Source organism: Lepus europaeus, chromosome 6 (genome assembly GCF_033115175.1).
Source record: "Lepus europaeus isolate LE1 chromosome 6, mLepTim1.pri, whole genome shotgun sequence".
Classification (NCBI taxonomy): Eukaryota; Metazoa; Chordata; class Mammalia; order Lagomorpha; family Leporidae; genus Lepus; species Lepus europaeus.
The window spans coordinates 31,764,436-31,791,324 of record NC_084832.1 but is presented as its reverse complement, the minus strand read 5'-3'; positions in this window follow the sequence as shown (position 1 = coordinate 31,791,324).

Genomic DNA, 26,889 nt, shown 5'->3' with positions numbered 1-26,889 from the left:
TCATGATGTGATTGGAAGGGGAGAGGGAGCGGGAAAGGGGAGGGTTGTGGGTGGGAGGGAAGTTTTGGGAGGGGGAAGCCATTGTAATCCATAAACTGTACTTTGGAAATTTATATTCATTAAATAAAAGTTTAATTAAAAAAAAAGAAAGTAGAGTAGCTGGGACTCAAACTGGCATCCATTTGGGATACTGGCACTGCAGGTGGTGACTTTACAGGCTATGCCACAATGCAAACCCCAGATAACTTTTTCACATGCTAATTTCATTTCCCTTGGATAAATTCCCAGGAGTGAGACTACTGTGTCATATAGCAGATCAATCTTCAGCTTTCTGAGGTGTCTCCAAACTGTGTTCTGCAGTGGCTGTACCAGCTTACATTCCCAGCAGCAGCAGATTAGCATACCCTTTTCCCCACAACCTCACCAACAGCTATCCTTTGTGGAACAACTCTCTGCTCAAACCCCTTTGGCACAGGACATCTCATCTCTGTTAAACTTAACAGAACGAGGAGGCCTGAGTTCCACAGCACCTGTTTGAGATGAATCCAGGGACCAAGGGTAATACGAACAGTGTCTGGCAAGTGATTTTCTTTCTTGGTGGACACTGGGGCTTGTTTACCTGTTTTAAATGAATATTGCGGTCCACTCCTTCCTTCTTCAGTCTCTGTTGTTGGCATGGAGTGCCTAATCGAAACTCCTAGTAAGAACTTTCCCTTATATTGCTCCTTAGGAGATGTTACTCTCCTGCATTCCTTTCTCTTCCTTCCTAACTATCTCAACCCCCTCTTAAGCAGGAATCTTTTCCACTGCTTAGGGGCATCTATCTCCATTCCCACTGGGGATAAATCACAAACCTTTATAGTTCACATTATGGACCTTCCTCTTTCCACCTTTCTGCCCCAGACTTCCATCCTTCTCTTGGTTAATCCTGTAGTGTGGGATACCTCCCACCCTGTAATCACTACCCGTCATACTCCCATTCACATCTCTCTAAAAGGCCCTACAAAAACTATTGCTGTTCCCCAATATCCTTTAAGCCCAGAAAGCCATAGAGGTCTAAATCTATTATAGACCAACTCCTCTGAGCTAACATGCTCATTCCCACTCACTCATCCCATAACATACAGATACTCCCAGTTAAATTCCAGATGGCTCTTATTGTTTAGTACAGGATCTCTGACATATTAATGCTGCTGTCCATCCCATATACCCAGTGGTGCCAAACGCCTACACGGTCCTCTCCCAAATACCCCCTACGACTTCTTTCTTTTCTGTCTTAGACCTAAAGGACACTTTCTTCACAATTCCTCTTGACACCTCTTCCCAACCACTCTGCCTTTACCTGGTCTGACCCTAATACTCACCTTACTTGACAGCTCACTTGGATCACATTACCCCAAAGTTTCTGGAACAGCAGGCATCTCTTTGGGCAGGCCTTCCAGGGAGATCTAGTCTCTATTAACTTGTCACCCAGCACCCTTCTTCAATATGTTGATGATCTCTGTAGCCCCTCCTGAGAGACCTGTCTCCAACATACCACTAGCCTTTTAAACTGTCTAGCTGAGAAAGGTTGTAGGCTATCTCCAAATAGGTTCAGCTAATTTCCACTTCTGTCACCTTTATGGGATTTCTAAGGATGCCAGACACTCAGGCCATTCCTCCAGCCCGAAAGCGTACAATACATTCTCTTCCTTTCCCATGTACTCAGCGAGACCTCCTCTCTTTTTTGGGACTCATGGGGTATTTTCACATCTGGATTTAAAACTTTTCTCTTATTGCTAAACCTATCTATGAAGATACAAAAGGCAATCAAGATGAGTCCTTGCAAGAGACCTCCTCCCTAGGGATCCCATTCCAAACCCTAAAGAAGGCTCTTCTATAAGCACCTGCCTTGAGCCGTCCTAACTCACTTAAACCATTCCTCCTCTATATTCCTAGCTCTAAGGGGTAAGCACTTGGTCTTTTGGCCCAAAAGGCTGGAGACTCTATTACATCTGTGGCCTATTTCTCCAAACAATTAGATGGGGTTTATCAAGGCTGGCCCTAATGCCTTAGGGTCCTGGCCACAGCAGCCCTTCTCATACCTGAGGCCCAGAAGCTAACCCTTTATCAACCCTTACAAATCTAGTCCTCTCATGGGTTACAAGGCCTCCTCAGCCACCAGGCTTTTCAATTTGTATCACCATTTCATGTCCTAGTTCTTCAATCCACCCTTCCCCAGCCCACCATTACCTTTCATCTCTGCTCTTCTTCCCAACCCAGCTACTCTCCTCCCCACCACTGTCTCTGATCCTCTTGAACCCCATTCTTGTCCTGACTTCCTTGATTTTTCCCTAACTGTATTTCATCACCCCACAGACACTCCTATTCCCAAAGCCCTGGATTGGTTAATTGATTGGGGTGCTTCTAAATCTTCCCCTTTCCTGATGGATATGCAATAATTGAGGGGCATGTGATGCTACCTCCTCTTCTTCCCCGCATAGGATCATAGAGGCTGGGCCCCTACCTCAAGGAGCTACCTCCCAACAGGCCGAATTATTAGCCTTGATTCGATACTTCATCTTAGCCAAAGGAAAGACAGTCAATATATATACAGATTCCCCATATATCATCCATTCCAATGCCCAGATATGGCAAGAAAGAGGCTTTCTGACAGCCTGAAGAACCCCTATAATAAATGGCAAGCTGACTAAAGCTCTTCTTGAGACTGTCCAGCTGCCAACAAACGCCACTGTTATTCTGCTTAAAGAACACCAGAAAGTAAATAATACCTATCTAAAGCAAACAACAAGGCTGATTTGCCAGCTAAAGCAGCCAATGGGGAAATGATCCCATATTTTTTCTTTAACTTAGCTCCTATCTATTCAGACTTAGAAATCTCTCCTCTCAGTTCCATCAACAAGGGGCATCTAGAAAGGACTCATAGTGGTTTCTAGATGAAAAAATAGTACTCCCTTCTTCTCTCCAAGCTACTCTTCAAAAATCCTCCCTTCTTTCTATCACTCAAAATCAAACCCTCTTCACTTCATGAGATCACATATACACCTACTCCTCCCATAAGATAAACTCTGTATGACATATCTCAGACATGTAGCATCTCTTAAATTGTTAACCCCAATTCTAATATCAGGCCACCCCCATTCTCCACTCAACAGGCCTGTGGATCACTCCAGGGAGAGGACTGGTAGATTGACTTCACCCATATGTCACCAGTTAGATAAACAAGTTACCTTCTGGTGATGGTGGACACCTTTTGAGAGTGGGTGGAAGCTTTCCCCACTACCAACAAGAGCTTCTACTCTGTCCACTATATTATTAAATGATATTATCCCAAGATTTGGATTACCTGCTTCCATTCAGTCAGACAATGGACCAGAGTTCACTTCTCAAATTGTTCAAATAGTATCTACCTCTCTTCATATCTCATGGCATTTTCACATTCCCTATTGCCCCCCTTCTTCAGGTAAAGTAGAATGGATGAACGAAATTTTACAACAAGCTCTAGCTAAACTCTCTGCCCAGTCCACTTAGTCTAGGTAAAACTCCTTCCTTTAGATCTGTTAAGAATCAAATCTCTTCCCCAGAAGCCCTTAAAGCTTAGCCCATTTGAAATTCTCTGTGGAAGGCCTCTTTCACCTAACTTCCCTCCCCTACAGAATTCTGAAGCTATTCCTCCTCCTGTTGCTTTCTCTCTTCTTACTGAAATGCGATCTCACTTATGGACATATGCAGACACGCATCTACCCAAACCACTCTCTGTACCTCCTGACTATTTTCCTACCTTTCAACCTGGTGACTGGGTTTACCTAAAACAAAATGAGGCTGCTCTAAAGCCAAAGTGGAACAGACTCCACCAGGTGATATTGACAAACCACACATCTGCCAAAATCAAAGGGCATCCCCCACTTGGGTACACTTTACTTCATTAAAACTAGTAATGTCTCCCTCACATAAGTCTACTCCCATAGGACCCACCTCTCTCAGGTTGATGCACTAATGAGATGCATTCACAAGGTAACTGCTTCACTTTGGCCATCTTTTCCATCATGGGCAATGTCTCTAGTATCTCCTTTTGTCCTCCTAATCATAGTGCTCCTATTTCTACCATGTATAATTAACTTATTCTAAAGGTTCTTGCAAGAATGAATAACTGCTATATCTCAAGTCATCTTGCAGGAGCACAACACAAGACTGCTCTTCTTCAATCAATCCAATCTCGAGTATAGGTCACTGCTCAAGTGCTGGCTCCATGTCTACGTCCCATATCAGCAGGAAGTAGCCAAAGAGAAATTGGCACTCCCTCTCCTTATATACTCAGAGTTAGGATTGATAGAACAAAAACACAAGCTTCAGCCATTCTTGCTCATTGCTCAAAAGATAAACACTGGAATGTATTCCTTACTCTTGAATCTCAATTGGGTCTCACACCCTATTGCATGATAAAAAGGCCCGGACCCTGGGGGTCAGGTACTTCTGCCACATGTTCCATCATGTACACGCAGGCAGTGGGTCACCCACCTCTATGAATTTATTTTCTATGAATAAATTCAGTCTGTCTGTAAATTTGTAACTGCCTCCTCTCTATTCCTTGCCTCTTTTCCTAACATCACTGGGCACAAATTTGTGGATACATAGCTTGTTAAACATATAATTGTTTTGTGTGAATCTATAGTTTTAATGATCTATGATTGCTTTAAAATTTATTGTATATGCATAAAATGTTCCTTTTTCCGTTCGATTATTATTTGTAGCCATTGTCTACATTCCCATTAAACTAGTATCTTTTGGCTTTTTTCTTGTTAAACTTATCATTGCCAAAGTATTACGTCTTTTTACTGTAATGTGAATGTAAAATATGTTATCTCAAAAACTAAGGAAAAGAAAGAAAGGAAGATGCAAAGAAGAGAGAGGGGAGGGAGGGAAGGAAAATCATTATGTTCTTATTGTATCTACAAATCAAATTGAATCTGTTAAAAACTAATTAAAAATTAAAATAAAAAGTTCAAGAAAAGAAATAAGAGGCCTTGTCCTACAGATGGGATGTGAAGCATGAGCTAGGATTTTTGGCCCTGCTTATCCTTAATCAAAGTGCTTTTGTTTTTTGCACAACCATATGCAATAGACTTCATAATTACTCCTTATAAAGATTTATAATAATTTATATTAATTATAAATAATTATAATAATTTATACTTCAGTGTTATCTGTGACAGACACATAATAATGATACATGTAATATGGAAGAATAAGACAACTAAAAAAATTGGTGAGATCAAGCATAACATAAACAAGCTTGTGGCTACAAATGAAATCAAAATTCATGAAAGCAAGATGGGTTCATGGGTGTACTGGACTACCAGTATCCTGGGGTAGTCAGGAAGTTACTCCTGTGGGGTCATATGAAGTAAATGTTCTGAGAGAGTCATGGACATGAGCCAGACCCTCTGCAAGAGTATAGGGGTTTGGTTGGCACTGCTCCCACCTACCACCTGTGAAAGAAACCAGAAAAAAATTATTCCAGTTGCTTTCTGGCTATAAGAGTTGTAGGAAATGGTGAGCCTGGGGACATGAAAGGAAATAAGGCGCAATCACTAACAGAATCTGTAACTTATTTGCTCTTGGCTCAGTGACTTGATATGTACAATACTTACAGTGTCATTATATGGCAAAACCCTTAAACTTTCATTTTAAGACCTAGTCCTGGACTGGTGAGCTAAGAATACAGTTTTGTGACCTTCCAGGAATTCACTCATAGCCCTTCTGCTTGTTTCTGGACCCAGAGTACATCAGTCTCATATCTTTATCCTACTTGACTGTTTTACAGCTTTATTTTGGAATTGATTTGGAAATTTCTGAGTGTGAATAATCTATTTGGGATGACAACTGCATTATGTTTATGAAAGACAGTGTTCTAGTTACTTAGATGCATGGTAAAGTATTTTGTATTAAAGAAGCAATGATGTATGTAACTTTCAAATGATTAAACAGAAAATCTTTTTATCTCTATCATCTACGTATGTATGTATCTAACCTGTCACTTTCTTTGTTTCTTCCTATCTATTTCCTAGCTGTTATCATCTATCTATCACATGTGTAGAGAAAAATAAATTTAAACAAAAGGGTAGGAAGATTTATTGCAGTAATTCTTGTATATATTTGAAAATTTGGAAGACAACATGAATAAAACAACACAAAATAGAACCTGTGAGGTCTTTGGGCAGACTCTTCTTGTTTTTGGGCCACAACATTACCTTCTAGGTTGATCAGGGTTAACACCCTGGTCAATAATATAGCAGCTTCCCTCTTCTTCTGTCTGAATGACATGGGAAACCTAGTGTGATCAGGGAGCAGTCTGAACTTCCACAACTTTCAGTTCAATGGAACGGCCAATGTATCCATGGGTACAAGTATTCTCACTACCATTTTTGCCATCAACAGAAGACAAAGTTCAATGTGAAGATGAAATGCTTTACAAAGGAGTTATTTGGTTTTATAGTTAGAGAAACATTTGGAGTGAGTGCTGATTTAACGTTATATCACATCTTAAAACAAGCAAACATTCAAGGTGTTACCACCCAGACTGCACTAAGATCAGTCAATAGACCATTTCACATCGTCTAAGGCCAGCCATTGGGTGAATAAACTCCATATCAACTTTATATTGCCTCACTACTTTTGATGAAAATTAACTTTCTGTATCAGAAATTGTGTTGAGATAATACTAAGACAATGGAAAGCTATTTAGAAAATTCAAGAATAAGAATGATGACAGAGACATTGCAAGCATGAGAATAAAACACATATCCTGAGTTTCTGTTGAGTGATGATCAAATACTGAAATTTCCATGGGGAAGACAATACATGAAATCAAACTGCCAGTGCCAGTTGATCTCTAGGATACTGGGGCTTAGTATTAAAAAAATACTGGATGGAGCCAGGTAACTTTTGAGAGAAAATCAATATGTTTATTCTCATAAATTATTTCCATCTGCTCCTCCATGGCCACATTGTACAATTGTCCATTGACAAGTGCTGAAGAACAAAGCAGTTTCTCATTCATAGTAGATATTTTCCCATCTTACTGAATTTGTTGAAAACTCCATGAGACGGAAATATCCTTATACTCTGTGTTAACCATATACTATTTTCCAGATGTCTATGTCATTGATTTTCTTTTTTCTCTGTAACATTCTTATTAATATAAAGAGGCCATATTTCATGTATTTCAAAGATAATCACTGATTTTCTAATCTTGTTCACTATACATCCTATAATACCTGAAACAACTGATGTTTACTCTCCAAGAATTGAAGTAATTGATATACATCCATTTCTAGATGAATGAAGTAAGAAATCAGTTATAACTTCTGCTCATTAAGACTGCTTTCCCTCTTGACTGTCTTTCAAAGCTACCACTGAAGTACTGTTATGTCAACAGTCTACATTTGGCTGGCAACAGCAAAAGATCTTGATGATATGAGAGCATGTTGAGAGGCCATATATAATAGCAGTGGCCATGGTGTCACTGCAGCAGGAGGAAGTGTTGTGTGACCCTACAAACACCTGCTCATGGAGCATATCTGTGTTTCAGAATCTGTTTGAATCTGATTTTGAAAGTGCCACTTCTCAATAATGGAGTACTGTTACACAAACACAAATTTGTGAGCTTGTATTTTATATCATATCCAGCTCCTAATAAGCAGGGCATGAGAGTATTCCAACTATTAATGACTTGAAAAAACTGAATTGTGGTAATCATTGTGCATTTTCAAAATTGTATTCCATTTCTCTTCGTGTGGCGTGTGTGTGTTACAATAGCCTTTCCTTCCCAAGTGAATTGAAATGATATCAGACTGGATCGCTGAAAGATGTGCTTTGAATACTTAATATTAACAAGAAATAAAACATTTGTGGTGTTAAGACAATGAGGATTTATTTATTTATTTATTGCATCTTAACCAGGTTATACTGGCATTTAGATTACCTGGGGGTGGGGCGGGGGGAGAATCTAACTGCAAATGGAGACATTGAAACAGAGCTCTCAGAAAAAGAGAGAGTATGGTAAAAGAGTTGCCTGTGAGTAATGAATCCATTAAAAAACACAGTCAGGTCTAAATCTTGATTGAAACTATGACTTTGTAGGAGAAAAACCAGGAGTCAGCGCTGTGGAGTAGGTTAAGCCTCTGCCTGTAGTATCGACATTCCATACGAGCGGCAGTTCAAGCCAGGCTACTCCTCTTCCAATCCAGCTCCCTGCTAATGCACCTGGGAAAGCAGCAGAAGATGGCCCTAGTACTTAGTCCCCTGCACCCACGTGGGACACCTGGATCAAACTTCTGGCTCATGGCTTTGGCACAGTCCTGGTAGTTTCAGCCTTCTGGTGAGTGAAGTAGTAGATGGAAGATTCTCTCTCTCTCTCTCTCTCTCTCTCTCTCTCTCTCTCTCATGTCTATAGTCTGCTTTACAAATAAATAAATCAATCTTAGAAAAAAAAGAGAAAAGCTGATGTTTGAAATATTTAGAATGCCATAGTAAGAATATAGCTAACAAAAGATGAAGAAAAATTAAGAGTGTTAATATTTTAGGGCAGAAAGCAAAATAATAATGTATAAATTAAAATATGTAGCCAGTTGGATTGGCACAGTGCCGGCTATAGCAGGAGTGAACCATTAGGGGAGTGAACCAACAGAAGGAAGACCTTTCTCTCTCTCTCTCTCTCTCACTGTCTAACTCTGCCTGGCAAAAAAAAAAAAAAAAAAAGTATGTAGACAAAATAACTAACTTTATAATGTGTGAAATGATTTCTCATTAGCCAGAGAATATTCATTTAAATTTGTAAATTTTTGTTTTTAATTCAGTTCCTTTTTACCCCTGTTTCTTTTAAGCAAAGTGAAACAAATGAAATTTAATTTAATGTTTAACTATAATGGCATATATAATATATTCTAAGTTTTATAAAATCATGTTCAAACACTCCTCCATCTACCACTCATCCACACATTTCTTATCCCTTTGATCTTTTATCTGAACATCATTCTATCTCTATAGTGTTGTGTGACACATACATCTGAAATACTATTCAAAGTAAAGTAATTCTGTTAAAATATAGGTAATAAGATATACAGTGACATTTTCTCATTTTTTTTTTTACTTTTCCATATTGGATTCTATCTTTCTATCATTTTCCCCAAACTATATAGTCTTGAATCTAAACAGCAAACAAGCAAAACCTCATTTACCTTACATAAATATTATAAAATCAGCAGTTCCTATTATGTTTTAGTTTCCTTCAAAATTATTTTCTCTACTTTTTAATAAGTTTTTGAAAACTGATGAAAAATATTTTGAGGGGAAGTAATATAATCTATTAGACAGAGATTAAGTCCAGAGTTTTAATTACTGGATACAATGCATGGAGATAATCTGAGAAGAGATTTGGGGGAAAGTTAGAAGCATATATTAACTGCTTGGAACTACATAATAACTAAACCCTTTAAAACACTACATATTCTCTAAGGCTTCAAGTTCTCTTCACTTCACACCTAATTTCTCTGAATATATCCATATTTTGAATCACTGGATTCATGAAATTGAATTATTACTAGTCTGGTGGTTAAATTGCTCTATCCATCTGTTCTATTATCACTAGTATTATAGCCTTAGCCCTATGATAAGAAATTATGAATTATAACATTTATAAATTTTATTAAATTCATTTAAAATTCAGATTTTTTGTATAAAATCTTTTAGAATAAATGCATGCTTGAACTAGATTTATTTTTTCTTCTTACAACAAGACAAAATAGGAAATGCAATATAACCAAGATGAAATAAAAGCATGTTTTTCAAAAATGGTGGTGTTCACTAAAGAATAAAAGTAGCTACACTTTTTCTTTGATATCTTTTGATTGAAAGTGAATGCAGAGACATTTCTGGAGTAATAGCTAGTTAAAAACTGTTAAGATTCAATGTTTGTTCAGTAAGTGTGACTTACTCAATTCTCAGAAAAAATATAGTTTTTAGGTTCACTTTGCAAGTTCTTTTCTTCACTAAGGATCTTTATTATGTTTAAGATAGACTATTTCTGAAGTCATGGAGCAAACATTATGGTATCATATAAAATCAAAGTATGATTTCTTTTTTTTTTTTTTTTTGACAGGCAGAGTGGACAGTGAGAGAGAGAGAGATAGAGAAAAAGGTCTTCTTTTACCGTTGGTTCACCCTCCAATGGCCGCTGCGGCCGGCGCACTGCTGCTGGCGCACCACGCTGATCCGATGGCAGGAGCCAGGTGCTTCTCCTGGTCTCCCATGGGGTGCAGGGCCCAAGCACTTGGGCCATCCTCCACTGCACTCCCTGGCGACAGCAGAGAGCTGGCCTGGAAGAGGGGCAACCGGGACAGAATCCAGTGCCCTGACCGGGACTAGAACCCGGTGTGCGTATGATTTCTAAGTCATTTGTGTAGTATACTAGGAACATATATATGACCAAGATGAAAAAGATACAATAAAGTTGTATTACAAAGTTATTCTTTGTTGTTAAGGGTTCCTGGTCAGGCTGAAAAGCCCGTGAGAGCCTTTCAGGTATGGAAAGCCCAGACACTGTGGCAAAAATGTCCTACATGAAGGACCTCAATGGGTGAGGTTTCCATATCCTAGACAGCTCATGTCAAGAGCCTCAAGTGATCACTGATGTCACACATAAGAGTGTTACTTGGTAAATTAACAACAGGAGTCACTGTGCACTAACTACCCATGCAGGAGCTCTGTCCTCATTGAGTTGTATTATGAGAGTTAACTGTAAAACTAGTTCTCCAATGGTTTGTGTGTGTGTGCAAATTGTTGAAATATTTTCTTAGTATAGAGTTGGTCTTTTGTGTACAATGTTATTTGAAAATGAATCTTAATAGAGAATGAGACTGGGAAGGGGAGAGGGAGGAGAAGGATGGGTGAGACTATGGGTGGGAAGGCAGGTAGGTGAGAGGCATAACTGTATTCCTCAAGTTGTACTTATGAAATTCGTTTTCCTTAAAATACATTGAAAAAATAAATGATAAAAAATGAAATGAAAAGCAGATTCAGTGTAAAATGAACCTTGCTGCTTTTTTATTACTATGAACTGAACTAGAATTTTACATTAAGTTGTGGAGGAAGACACTAGGATGTTGAGAAGAATGTTTGAGTCAGATTGAGGACTAAGGCATTTAGTTTTCTTTTAATGAAATATTGAAAATTTTGAGTAGGATTATGTGATTTTAGTTACATGGCTAAAATAATCACATTCAAGTTTTGTGTCCTTTAATTAAAAATAACTTCTTTTAAGAGGAAAAATCTTTTTTAAAGTCAAACATCATGTATTTTAATCTTGTTATCAGAGTAGATTAGATTTCATAGTTCCTCACAGGTTGTTGGCATTGGGCCTATATTTTTGTTTAGGTGATTATTTGCACTTGTCAATTTTGAAAAGGATAAGAGTTTTCTGCTGTAAATTACAATTAGGAAAGGTGTAGGTAACTAAGTAGATAAGAAGACAAAAATCTAGTGACAGATAAATAAAAACAAACATACACAAATGAATATGCAATCACATACAACAATACTTATGTCTAATCACATATAAATATAGGCGTATGCTAAGACATTGCTATGTAAATACATGTTTGTATAAATACATTCACATCCTCATAAACATACGCACCTAGAAATTTAAGTACATATATGTGTGAGAGATGACAGGTAAAAGATAAGGACTGTAGTGTAGAAAGCACAAAGTTCACAGAATTACCAAAGAGAACAGGATCAGAAGAGCAGACAAATAACAGATGGAAGAGGATTTGAAACAACAAATCAAAGAATAAACAGTTTAGTCTCCATGAAGAAAAGGGGGTTCATCCTAAGAAGATTATCGCATTGTAGGCAGACTTCCCAGACTCACATTGTGTGTTGCCAAATACTTACTTACACATCATGTATTAACAACACTTGAGTCTAACCATGAGGATGGATGGCATTAAGCCATTTACAAAATTATTTAACTTTTGTCCTTTATAGTATTCATTAACTTATTTTAAATAAAATGGAAAACTACAAATAAGCAGAAGAAATAAATGCTATAACTACAATTCTAAGTTACATAATACTAGCTTTCTTTATTCAAATTTCTAAATGTATACAACAGGTGCTTCATTCCAACTTGCTGAGGCAGCATTCCCTGAGGTGGGCAGCTTAATGAGTTTTGTCCACTCTGGGTCTGGGATTTGTAACTTGTGATACATAGTTCAAGAGATTCATCTTAGTCACCATCTATAACACTAGCAGGTGTGGTTATTTAATGTTGCACTCATGAAAATACTGAATAGATAGCTGAGAGTAATAAAATGAACATGGAAATAAATCGTAATTAACTTAACCTACATGTGTACAAGCAATTCCATGCAATACATACAATATTTAAAGTTGGTGTGCTTCCTCACTTGGAATGATGAAAAATTCTATTCTCCTGTATAGTGGTACTATAGGTCCACACAGAGGGAGCCGTAGGATGCTGAGAACAACTGAGTCTGATTGTTAGCATCTGATAAGCAAGGCAGGTTGGATTGCAACCATTTCATCTAGTGTTTCTTCATATGAGAAAATTTTGATTTGCTCTTCAGTCCCCCAGATATTTTACTAGCTATTTTTTAACCTTTATTTACCAAATATAAATTCCCAAAGTACAGCTTTTGGATTACAATGGCTTTTCCCCCCATAACTTCCCTCCCACCCGCAACCCTCCCATCTCCCACTCCCTTTCCCATTCCATTCTCATCAAGATTCATTTTCAATTATCTTTATACACAGAAGATCAGTTTAGTATATATTAAGATTTCAACAGACTGCACCCACACAGAACATAAAATGTAAAATACTGTTTGAGTACTAGTTATAGCATTAATTCACATTGCACAACACATTAAGGACAGAGATCCTACCTGAGGAATAAATGTACAGTGACTCCTGTTGTTGACTTAACAAATTGACACTCTTGTTTATGGTGTCAGTAATCTCCCTAGGCTGTTGTCGTGAGTTGCTAAGGCTATGGAAGCCTTTTGAGTTTGCCGACTTCGATCTTATTTAGACAAGGTCATAGTCAAAATGGAGGTTCACTCCTCCCTTCAGAGAAAGATACCTCCTTCTTTGATGGCCTGTTCTTTCCACTTTTCCACTGGGATCTCACTTGCAGAGATCTTTCATTTAGGTTTTTTTTTAATTTTTTTTCCAGAGTGTCTTGGCTTTCCATGCCTAAAATATTCTCATGGGCTCTTCAGCCAGATCCGAATGCCTTAAGGGCTGATTCTGAGGCCAGAGTGCTATTTAATTCCAGCCAAATAATTCATTTTTTTTAAAAAAAATTCAGGCTTTGGGAAATGTGTCACTTCTTTCTGGCCTCCATGGTTTCTGGTAAGAAATTCACTGTAATCCAAATTATGTTTCCCCTTGGAAGAAAATGTGTTTTTTCTTTCATGAATTCCAAGATTTTTCTTTGTTTCTGTTTTCAGAAGTTCAAAATGATGTGTTTTGCTGTGATTTTCTTAGTTTTATGTTATTGTGATTCACTTACCTTCTTCAATTTAATAAGTTCAATTATTTATTTATTGCTAAATTTGGAAATATTTCTGTTCTGTTTCTTTGAGTGTTTTCAGCCCCTTCCTCCTTAGCTTCTTCTGGAACTCTGAAGTCACAATGTTGAATCATGTTTTGCTGTCTTATTCCATAAGTCCATTTGAATGGGTTTATTTTATTTTTGTATCCCATTTTCTCTCTATTCAAATATACAAGTTCCCATTTTTTGTCTTCAAAAACACTCATCTTCCCTCTCTATTTTACTGTGGGACCTATTGATTTTTATTTTTTAAAATATCAGTCCTTACAGTTTCTATTCTAATGTTTGTCTTCTTTACAAATTTCATTTCTTTACCTATTTTAAATTGTTTTGAAAATGCTTGTGGTTGCTTTTTAAAGTTTTATTTAAATAAGGTGAACAAATTTCATATATTTCATATATACAGTATAATGATACTTCCTATCCACATTCCCTCCCTCCCATGTCCCCACCTTCCCTCTTCTTTTGTATCTTGTTTTTTTCTATTAGTTTTTACAATGATATACTTCCAGTTTATTTTATAATAATTAATCCAGCACCAAATAAATAATTCAATAGGTAGTAAGAAAAAAAAAACATGGCTCCTCGTGAGTATAGACAAAGGCAGTAAATAATCAAATCTCCAAATGTCAGTTTCACTCATATACATTATATTTTTTGTGCTCTGTATATTAATTACCACAAATCAAAAAACATATTATATTTGTCTTTTTGGGACTGCCTTATTTCACTAAGTATAATGGTTTCCAGTTGCATCCATTTTGTTGTAAAACAGGACTATTTTTTTTCAACCACTGAGTAGTATTCCACAGTGTATATATACCACATTTTCTTTACCCAGTCATCAGTTGATGGACATCTGAGTTGATTTCATACCTTAGCTATTGTAAATTGAGCTGCAATAAGCATGGGGTACAGAAATTCTTTCATATGCTAATATAATTTCATTTGGGTAAATTCCCAGGAGTGAGATTGCTGGGTCATATGGTAGATCTATTTTGATTTTTCAAAGGAATCTCCATACTGTCTACTACAATAGTTCTACTAGTTATACTCTCACCACTAGTGGATTAGGTACATTCTCCCCTACATCCTTGCCAGCATTTATTGTGTTTTGATTTTTGCATGACAGTCATTCTAACTGGTGAGGTACAGACTCATTGTGGTTTTGATTTGCATTTCCTTGATGGCTAGTGATCCTGAATGTTTTTTCATGTGTCTGTTGGCCATTTGAATTGCATCCTTTGAAAAATACCTGTTCATATCCTTTGCCCATTTATTGAAAGAATTGTTTGCTTTATTGTTGAGTTTAAGCAAAGGACTTACACAGACACTTTTCAAAAGAGGAAATCCAAATGTACAGCAAACACAGAAAAAATGCTCAGGATCACTAGCCATCAGGGAAATGCAAATCAAAACCACAATGAATTTTACCTTACTCCTGTTAGAATGGCTTTCATGCAGAAATTAACAAACAACAAATGCTGGTGAGGATATGGGGAAAAAGGTACCCTAATCTACTGTTGGTGGGAACATAAACTGGTACAACCATTATGGAAGACAATATGAAGATACCTCAGAAAGCTGAAAATAGATCTACTATATGACCCAGTAACCCTTGGGAAAAAAATGCTGAGTTGAACCATCAGAAGTTGAGGACTACCTGTATATTTTAAGATCTGCTTGTCAGTATCTACAAAGAAAGTACCTTGAGTTCCTATGAAGATGCTGTTGAATATACAGGCTATGTTTGGGAATTGCCATCTTGAAAGTGTTAAATCTTATTCATGAACATGAGGTGTCTTTCCATTTGTTTGTCTCATATAGAAGGTAATAATGATAAATTGCTTTGAAATCTATTTCTGACAATAGCAATGGATTAATTACCCTTGAATAATGTCCACTTTCAATGTGTACAATTTTTCAATGTGACAAATTTCTATACAGGACTATTTTTCTAATTTGAAGAGAAATGATCCAATAATTAGAATCCTTACAAACTACTGATCACTAATAGGAAGTTATTATTTTAATGATAAATTATGAGCATGTTCTATAATTAGTGCATGATTAATGTATCACATAATTAATGTATACATTTATTTGATTAACATTAATAGTATGAGTGTGTCTTTTCAAAATCCATATCTGATCTCTTACCACAAACAACTATAAAAATGGACAAAACCTATGAGACAGATATCTTTTGGCAGTGTTCAACAGAAAATTCAAGACATAACCAGTGAAAAGCATATCAGAAGAACTCAATATTCAGTTTTGATTCACCCTTCAAGACACCTTTTTTTAAAAAAATTGAAGTTATACAAATTTCATGTTTTTCACATATACATGTTTAGGAACCTAATGAAACATCCCACCTCACTCTTAATTCTGCCCATGTTTCCATCCTTGTTCCTCCTCCCTCCCCTAATCCCACTTAAATGTTTACAAAGACCTATTTTTCAGTGTACTTTATACACATAAAATTAACCCTACAATAAGTAAGTGTTCATCAAATAGTGTGAAGAAAAAATACTGTTCCTCAACAGAAGAGACAAGCGCTGTAAACAATCATCAAACATTGAAATATCCATTTCATTCCTATACATCTTAAACACTGTTTTGGGTTTGTTAAATTTATTTATTTATTTTTCTTTTTGGTCTGACTGTGATATTTTAAGACTGTCTTCTAGCTTGGATATTCTTTCTTTTGCCTCACCAATTCTGTTGTTTAGGCTTTCTACTTTATTTTTTTATTTGACAAATTGAATTATTCATATTTAATATTTCAGATTGATTCCTTCTTGATATCGTTATCTCAGTAAATTTTTCATCCATTTTATGTATGGATTTCACTATCTCATAAATTGGGTTTTTATTATTTTTGAGCACCTTATGTTCATTCTTTTGAATTCCTCTCCAGGAATTTCATCAATCTCTTTGTTTTCACATTCTAATATTAAAGTGTTGTTGTGTTTCTTTGGGTGAGTCATATTGTCTCCCTTGTTCATGTTTCTCTATTTTTTTTAACTTTTATTTAATGAATATAAATTTCCAGTGTACAGCTTATGGATTACAATGGCTTCCCCCTCCCATAACTTCCCTCCCACCCGCAACCCTCCCCTCTCCCGCTCCCTCTCCCCTTCCATTTGCATCAAGATTCATTTTCAATTCTCTTTATATACAGAAGATCAATTTAGTATAAAGATTTCAACAGTTTGCACCCACATAGTAACACAAAGTGGAACATACTGTTTGAGTACTAGTTATAGCATTAAATCACAATGTACAGCACATTAAGGACAGAGATCCCACATGAGGAGCAAGTGCACAGTGGCTCCTGTTGTTGACCCAACAAATTGACACTCTAGTTTATGGCGCCAGTAACCACCCTAGGCTGTTGCCATGAGTTGCCAAGGCTATGGAAGCCTTCCAAGTTTACCGACTCTGCTCATATTTAGACAAGGTCATAAAAGACAGAGTGAGGATAGTAACCAATGATCCTAAGAGTGGCATTTACCAGGTTTGAACAATTATACAGCATTAAGTGGGGAAGAGGACCATCAGTACACACAGGTTGGGAGTACAGCCATTGGTGGTAGAGTAGAGGTTATGATTACAAAGGAATGAGGCCCAAGTGCACTAGACAGGGCCTAGAAGAAAGGACAGAGTCATTATTAGAGGAGCTAAGAAAGGTGCTGTCTAAGCTACAAGTAATTTTTCTGATTGAGAGGCAAATAGAACCTGATAGAAGGGGCTTGATAATAATCTGGTGGGCTTTAGGCCTTGTAAGTTAAGAGGCCCAGACCTATCTATCTCTTCACATGGGGTATATCCTAAGGGAGGTGTGAACCTCCTAGGGAAAGGCACTCTGTTGACTTTCATTACTTGGCTGGGCTGGGAGGAGAGCTGGCCAGGTAAAGGCAAGGGGCATCTCTAACAAGAAATTGACAGTTCTGCCTGCAATGTTGCTGACCCTACTTGACCATCCCCTCAGCTGCAGTGGTCACTTTGGAAGTTGGGCTGAGTGAAGGGCTTTTCAGCTTAGAGCCAATAAGATCTGTGGCTCTGACCTGGGCATCTTTCGACTCCAGGGCAGGTCCATTTCCAGTGATCCAACTCTTGGCAGAGCTGCCAGGGCTCTTCACAAGCTGACTTCTGCTGAAGCCCAGGCTTACCACATTGAAAGCCACTGCAGTGGACTGGCCTGTTGGGTCTCCTTGAGGGCAGATCACTGTACAGATCAGCCATTAATAGGCCTGCCACCCATTGCTTCTGATGCCTAGCTTTCTTTTCCTCCTGGTTTGTGTTAAAGCAGACCAGAGGATGCAAGTCAAGGGAGTGCCCGTGTCCCATCTCTAATCTTCGGTGGCCTGAACTAGAAGTCTATAGTCACAGGCATGTTCTGTAGTAGTTTTTCTAAGGTAGACAATGCCCATGAGGAAAATTATATTCTCACTTTAAAACTTTCTTTCCCTTTGGTCTGAAAGGGAGGTTTTTTCTACTTATTGTATACTTCGCTGTTGGCGAAGTGAATCTAGTTATGAGATTATTATTTAAGTTCTTATTTTGGCTATGCTATTACAGAAAAATGTTAGCCATCTCTTTTATAAGGTCTAAAGATTAAATTGTGCATCCTACAGATTCCTTCATAATAGAATTAGTTTCCTACCTTGAGGAGAATAGAGAAATGAAAGAACAAGTTGGGTTTAGAATAGAGAAATGAGGGAGCAAGTCCTCGATCGCTTGCTGACAATAGCAATATCACATGAATACTTAGCAAACCGTTTCAACCACTAGATAACAACCCAAGAAAACATCTACCAGAAGGTCCAATGCCTTCTATACATTTTAAGAATCATGTATTTGAAAACACCTTTTAAATATCTAACATGGTGTAGTTTGTTTAGCCAGTAAACTTAAGCACAACCATATAAAATGTTTTTAGTTTCTTTCTACCAACAAGTTTAAAACATATGATGCAGAGATTCAGGTCACTCAAATTAAAATGTATCTTTGATTGATTTTAGCAGTTTAAATTTATGGACAATCTTATCTATAAGCCATTTAAAATAAAACTCTTAATAAAATTTCCCCATGTGGACATACAATATGTACACACATATAATATAGCATAATAGACCAATATAGCAATTTTAATAATAGCTTTTAAAATCTTTAACTCTTTTTGTAGATTGCCAATTGATTTGAATTGCTTTTTGTTTTTAGTAACCTCAGTTAACCATACTTTCTCTCAGTTGGTACTGTTAATACATTATTGGCTTCATCTGTTTACAGAGCCATCCCAAAGTACTGAATACAATAAAAGTGGCTGGAAAAAGTCCATAGGAACCTATAGGAGGACAGCTAAACACAGAACCAACAACACTTTAGTTTTATGAGCAGCACATCATATATAACTGTGGATGACAAAAGAAAGGTCTTCTATCTGATGGTTCACTCCCCAATTGGCTGCAACAGCCGGAGCTGTACCAATCCAAAGTCAGGAGCCAGGAAGCCTTTCTGGGTCTCCCACATGGGTGCAGGGGCCCAAGGACTTGGTGCATCTTCTACTGCTTTCCCAGGCCACAGCAGAGAGCTGGATGGGAAGTGGAGCAGTCGGGACCAGAACCGGTGCCCATATAGGATGCTGGTGCTTCAGGCAGGGTGTTAACCCTCGCGCCACAGCGCCAGCCCCATGGAGAAATTCTTAATACAGTATAATTTTCCACTGGATTCTATTCAAATGCAGTTTTATAATTTGTGAGATTGCTTCAAGATACCCCTCTAACTTCTGTTTTCTTAATATTTTTTAATCAATAATTAGACACTTAGTTGTTTTATTAAGGGGTTCTATGGAGGTAATATTTCCTTTTGAAATATTGTTTAAAAGCAGCATGAGTTTATTTAATTTTCTTCTATTTCTTTCAAAAGGTAAAGAATTAAAAAAGGTAAAGAAATCTAGCCCTAGATAGAAATGCACAATCTCCTGATATTCCTCAGATAAGCAGTCAAGGAGAGACTTGCATATCTACAAGGATTTCAACATTTTTTTAACAAAATCTTAGATATCCAAATGTGGATTCTGGCAATTCAGGCTGCTATATTAATATGACGAATTCCCTAAAGGACTTTGGTACACTTATGGAATCACTGGGTCACAATAGAAAATATAGTAAGCATAGTTTTCAACAGTCATAGCAAAGTATGATCTGTGTAACATATTTTGGATAATAAGTAATACAAGTGTAATATAAAACAGGTGACTAATATTGCTTTTAAAAGTACCATATGTGGTAAAATATAGCCAAATTTTAATTATTTCCAGAAAAATATAGATAAAATCCAACATTTAAAAAGCATACTATCTGTGTTGTAAACTTTGAAGTTGTACATATGATGTATGTGTGGTAAAATTTACAGTTTATTACGTATACTCAATTATGACACATAGGTGAATATTTAACTGTTCTGGAGGAGAATAATTATCTCTTTGTATAAAAATATCAGCAATCCTAAACAATATTTCCAATAAATATGTTTTGCTACGTTAAACTAAGCATGTTTCTTGTTTAACCCAGTTGTTGAGACTCCAATGCTAATGGACCCGGATCCAACCACTTGGAGCACCTTGACTAGCACTGTACCCTACAGCTATGGGTTATATCTCTATCTGAGGCTGTCTCATTGAAAGGTCAGCATGTGAAAACCAGATGAAAAAAAAAACATACTTGAATAAATGGGAACTCTAAATTATTTATGCTGCTATTGCAATAGGATAACATTAATTGTTACTATTATTGTGTATACCATAGAGAAACTTTAAACAATTTAGTGAGTAGCTAAGATATATGTAAGTGGTAATTACAATAATAGAATCATTAAAAGTCTCTGTTTCTAGAATATATTCAGTGGTGTGAGATACTGTTAACTTAATTCTGTATCCAGAATCATAATTTTTATCTTCCTTACAATTTTCTTCCAGTACCAATATGCATGTTTTCATTTTGCCTATTCACCTTGACCTTAAATACAGTTTAACATTTACTTAGAATATAAGATGTGCAAGAAATTGCTTTACTTACTGCAGGACCTATGGGGAAAAGAAACTCCTATCACCTATTTCAAGAATGCTAACAACTAAGCCTATGAACCATTCATTTCTAAAGACATAGTGCTTGGGGCCGCTGCTGTGGTGCAGCGGATTAACACTCTGGCCTGAAGTGCCGGCATCCCATATGGGCGCCGGTTCTAGTCCCGGCTGCTCCTCTTCCAATCAGCTCTCTGCTGTGGCCTGGGAAAGCAGTAGAAAATGGCTCGGGTCCTTGGGCCCCTGCACCCACATGGGAGACCCAGAAAGGCTCCTGGCTCCTGGCTTTGGATTGACACAGCTCCGGCTGTTGTGGCCAATTGGGCAGTGAACCTTCAGATGGAAGACCTTTCTCTCTCTGCCTCTCCTCTCTCTGTGTAACTTTGACTTTCAAATAAATGAATAAATGTTAAAAAAAAGACATAGTGTTCATCCTAGTATACCTTTGTCATTCTGAAAACAAAGGAAACAGGCAAAATGGAAATTTGTTGGCACCAAAAAGAGGGCTGCACAATAGCTAAGAATGTTTGGGTAAAGAACTGTCCTAAGACTGACATGGATGAACTGCAAATGATTTCCTTATAAGGAAGTCTAAACTTCAAAACTCTTGTGTAATTAATTTGAATGACATCAGAGGGTTTCTATCTAGGGAATACTAAACTCTTGGAGAGATGTTTCCCAAATCTAGATGGGGTTGAATCTTGATTGGGCAAGGCCATTAGAATCCATTTTTCATCATAAACTTTTACCAAAAGAATAAACATGCAAGAGAGGATCACAAACATACCTTGAAATAAAAAGGAAAAAATTAAGGGGACTCAGATTCTGTCCTTATTCTTGACCAGCAGAACCTCTGATAAAATATCTTGGTATAGTGCAAACCTTAGACGTATTAAGTCTTCCCATTAAGACTTCTGTTTCAAGAACCTCAACAGACATTCAAGTTGTCTAGTTTCCGCTTCTACCTGTAACCACAATGAATTATTATTTTTTTTTTTTTTGGTCTAAAGGTGGCATGCAGTCACATATCATTTATATTCCCTGTAAATCCCTTAGTTATTTACCTGTTTGATGACTGATACCTTCCTGAAAATTTTCAGCAACCCTGGACTTTTTTCTCTATCCAATTGCTGTGTCCTTTGCTTTCATTCCATAGTAAGTTAGAATTCTGGTCTTATTAATGCAATGTTGTCACTTTTTATCCAACAGATAGCATCAGTGGGGAAGATTGGTACTACTCAGTTGTACAACACCTATCCCTACTACCACTGCTACTGGCTGATCCAGGTTTTTGTGTGCACAGCTTAAGGTCTGCATGCATTAATAGATATAATATATGTTCTAGCTTTTGAGGTGAGACTGGTAGCTTTTCTTTTCCACACACATAACCACTTCGCAGATGAGTTAAGGACTGATGTATTGTTTGCTGCTTCTCAGACCCAGGGTTCCCATCTCTTGTCCTTTATAGTACCATGTATAGGTGTCAGTTACACTTTTTTATTTTAAACTAAAGGTGTAAACAGTGGGTTATTGGCTAAATACAGTCAACAGGTATTTTTATCTTGGATTAAACTGTGTTGCTGATTGTTCTTCCTTTTGGATGACTTGAAATCCAGACTACCACTGTTTTCAGCACTGTTTATGGCCTTGATACCTGAGCTGGTTTTGATCATTTAGGCTAAGTGTCTGACCTATATAGGCATTTAAGTTTGTGTGATTTCTACTTATACATGTCAGAAAGCACATATCAATATAGATCTTATTTGCTCCAAAATGTGGCTGTCTACTCTGTCTTGCAAAGTAAGTCATTCTTTTGATCTATCCTTCTGAGTAATTATTGAATCCAACATATCCTCACTTAAGTTTCTGAAACTTTAGCAAATGTGCCATATTCTCTATACTACATGTGCTAAATTACTAAAGCAAAGGAGATGTTCTTTCATCTTTCTTGCAAGAAAAGACAATGGAAGCAAATTTAGTCACCTTCACATCTCAATATGCACATCATAAATGCAGAAGGAGAAAAGCACACTGTATCCAACGTTGCCACTATTTTCTTTAATTTATAAATTCTTTGTGACCATAGTAAATTATATATATTTTATTGCATGATTTTTGGTATCACTCATTATGTATATGAGTGTCTTAGTGAAGGTTGTTTGATAATCAATATAATATGATCATTATTTTTCAGTGTCATTACCCTAAGTATTATTCTCTAAGTTATAGGAAAAAAGTTAAAATATGGCTGTATTTGAGAAATAAAGGCAGTTATAATCTAATGTGAATTCAGGGCTATCCATTAGAGGTTGATCTTGGAAGAAACAATTATTCATACTTTCAACTAGAGGGAAGATTTTTGGATCACTATTAGAATCAGAAATATCTAGATGTCTTTGGGTGTAAATTCATTTGAAGGCTGTGTCCATACAGTTTTATAATTTAAATTAAAAAAAGAATAAGTGTTCATAAAATGAAAATTTAGATTATTTCTCTTATTTCTGACTTCCTTCACCATAAGTTTTATCAATTAATCTTTCACAACAAGTGGTCTTTTGAATATTCATTTCTTCAACATGATCATACAAGTTTAGCAAATTCTAGCAACTAAAATTATCTCTTTAACATTCATTAATTCTCATGGGTTTTCAAACATTCTTAGTCTAATCTTATGTGAATGTGTACATTTTGTGTGTATATATGTATGTGTGTACTCTTATGTAATATATATCAATAGCCTTCTGGTCTAGTTTTCTATAGAAAATGTTTTGGGAAATTCTTAAAAAAAGTCTACATGTGTTCCTTACCTAGACTTGAGCTTGCCTTCTGTTTTTCCAAGATCTACTTGTACACTTTTATTAGACATTTTCTCATTAACTGGTGTTGCACTTTAAATGAGAAAATCTTGCCCCTCTATACTCACAATACATCTGACACCAAATGTGTAGATTTCCCATGTTAAGTAATTTTGCATTTCTCTGTAGACACCAAGTGGCTGTCCAACAATTTAATTCAGTCTGACACTAACCACCCAGAAGTAGCACAGACTTCATAGGTTAAGAGTTCTGTCACAAAAGATTGTCCCCTACCCATATCAAAAGCCAGTCCCAACTAGTGGGTTCTGAAGTTACCCATTCTTCTGAAAGCTTTGACCACAAATCAAAGGTCTTACCAGCGCTTCTTCAGGTTTGCTAATTTGCTATATTGGCTGACAAAATATGATTACCAGTTTAATATAAAAAGATACAAATGAATGGCCAAATGGCAAGAAATATGTAAGATTCTGCAAGGAAGAGTTATGAGTACAGGTTTGTCTGTCTCCATGGAGTCAGAAGTTGCTACTTCGCAGCATGTGGATGTGTTTCCCAACCCAGACGTTCTCCCAACCCTGCTGTTTAGGGATTCTGTGGGGCTTTGATTGTACATTGTTGATTAAATCGTGGGCCATTGGTGATCGGTTCACTCCTCAGCCCTTCCTTGGAAGTAGAGGAATCTGCAAATTCCAACCTTCTAATCACCTGGTAAGTTTCTCTGGGAAGCAACTTCAGTTTTTGGAGTCACTTCATTAGCACAAAGTCAAGTGTGGTTGAGAAGAATCTGTTAGGAATAGCAAAAGAAACTATTTTCACTCTCATCCTTAGGGAATTGAAAGGGTTTTAGGGACTCTGTGCTAGGAACCATGGATGAAGACAAAATACGTATTTTTCATATCATGGGTCTCTTTGGAGATAAAACTAAAAGCATTCAGAAGAATGCTATTATAGCCTGATGTTTACAATTTCACAATCTTAATAAAGGAAAATTAACTGTCAACTATATTTCTAATGCTTGTTCTTTATTTTTTCATTTCCATAGACCGTTTCATAATAATGTCTCAAATGAAGTGATTCTATAATTGCCATTCCTTCTCTCTTCTAAAGCATAGGCCTTTTTTAAGGATTGATTTATTTGAAAGGTAGAGTTACAGAGAGGCAGATAAAGAGGCAGAGGCAGAGGTCTTCTTTGCGCTGGTTCACTCCCCAAATGGCCGCAACAACCAGAGCTGGGCTGATCCGAAGGCAGGAACCAGAAGCTTCCTCTGGGTCTCCCACTCAGGTGCAAGGGCTCCAGCACGTGAGCCATCTTACACTGCTTTCTCAGGCCATAGCAGAGAGCTGGAACTGAAGTGGAGTAGCAGTGTCTCGATTTCTCAGTTTCGCTATGTACATCATGATTTACAAGGAAATCTAAATGGGATGCCGGCACAGCAGGCGGCACTTTAATCCCTATGCCACAGCGCTGGCCCCCTGAAGCATAGGCTTTTAAAAGCTAACTTTACTGCCATTTTATTTAGAAATAATACTGTGTGTAGTAAGTTTCCTAATCTTAAGAAAGTTAATATTAGCACATTCTAAGTCCTGGTTTAAAGAAACATCACACATAAGTGAAGGCTTTGATATCATAACATCTATGCATAGATGCCACCATATTGTTTGCTCAAAACTGCTCACATTTAGAGTGTAATTTCACTATGTACATCATGATTTACAAGGAAACTCCAGGGACTTAAAGTGAAAGAAAGGAGACAATGTATAATACCCTTATATTTTATTTAAAAGGAGTTCTATAAGTTTATAAATGCAAATTTATTTATTTGTTCATTCTATAATAGCTAAATCTCTTAGGTATTTGATATTGACATCTTCTGAGTGTGAAAGAAATGAGCACTGTTGTTCTCCAACATTGCATTCCATACCTTATACCATAGACTATGAATTCTGTATTTGTTAGATTATTTCTTTTAATTCATCTAAGTAATTTTACATCAAACACAAATATGGTTTCAAAATAAAATTGTCAGTAGTCTTATAGTGAGGAATAGCAGATATTTGTCTTGTATGCCAAATTCATTCATGTCCCTGTCTTCTTCAGAGGCAAATACATTTGTCACATCTGTGTATTTTTCTGTTATTTTCCTATTCCTTTCTACATTACAGGTCGACACAGTGATTCTTGCTTATTTGCAACTTCACTTTTCAAGGTTTCAGCCACCTGAGGAAAACTGCTATCCAAAAATATTAAATGAAAATTCCAGAAATAAATGATTCATGTTTTAATTACATTATGAGCAGTAAGTTTTAATTTTATTCATATTTTAATTACATTATGAGCAGTAAGATGAAATCTTTCATTGTCTATCCATCCTGTCCAGAATGTGAATCATCGCTTTGACCAGGGTCTGTGTTGTAGAAACTAACAGCCTGTTGGTCATTTGGCAACCTCGTGAATTATCAGATCCATTGTTGTGATATCATAGTCGAGGTGTTCAAGTTACTCTTGCTTAATAATGGCTCCAAAGCACATATTGATAATGGTGATTCAGATATGCCAAAGAGAAAACGTAAGATGCTTCTTTTTAAATGAACAGTAAGATATTTTGAGATATTGTATTCACATACCTTTCCTTACAATATATTATTATAATAATTGTCTCATTTTATTGTTAGTTATTTTAATCTAAAACATTTATTAGGATGTGGAATGTGCCCTGACAATTAAGGGGAATAACACTCATGCTTGTTTATTACTTGTATATACTTTCAGTCATTTTTTACCATGAAAATTAAGACTGAATTGCCTTTCATCTTTCCTTCTAATTACTCTGATAGTCAAAATAGATGATTTGGGGGCCAGTACAATCATCATTGTTTAAGTTTATTTTTAAAAAGATATTGCCGTACAGTACTGCTAGACTGGAGACTCTGTGAGGGAGAATCATTAGATTTGCTTTGTTCAATAAGATACCCAGGAAAATCAGAGTGTTTAGCACGAGTACATGTTCAATACATAATGAGAAAATCATTTATTCTTCACCCTAGTAATGCATACTCATTATGACTCCTTTCACAACACTTCGTTTCTCAGAGATATATTACTTGTCTCATATTTTATTGGCATAATTTTTCGTGGATTAATGTATTCTGGTGTTTGTATTTTTCAGCGAACAGATTTAAGTTTTTTGAATAGTTTTAAGTGTTCAGAGAGGCTGAGCAGATGGCACAGAGCTCCTCATCTACTTCCTCTCCCCTACATGCTGTTTCCCTGACTATCGACTTCCTGAGCTAGGATATCTGATTTCTGTCCTAGAACTGGGACTTTCACCACTGGCCTCTGGTTCTCA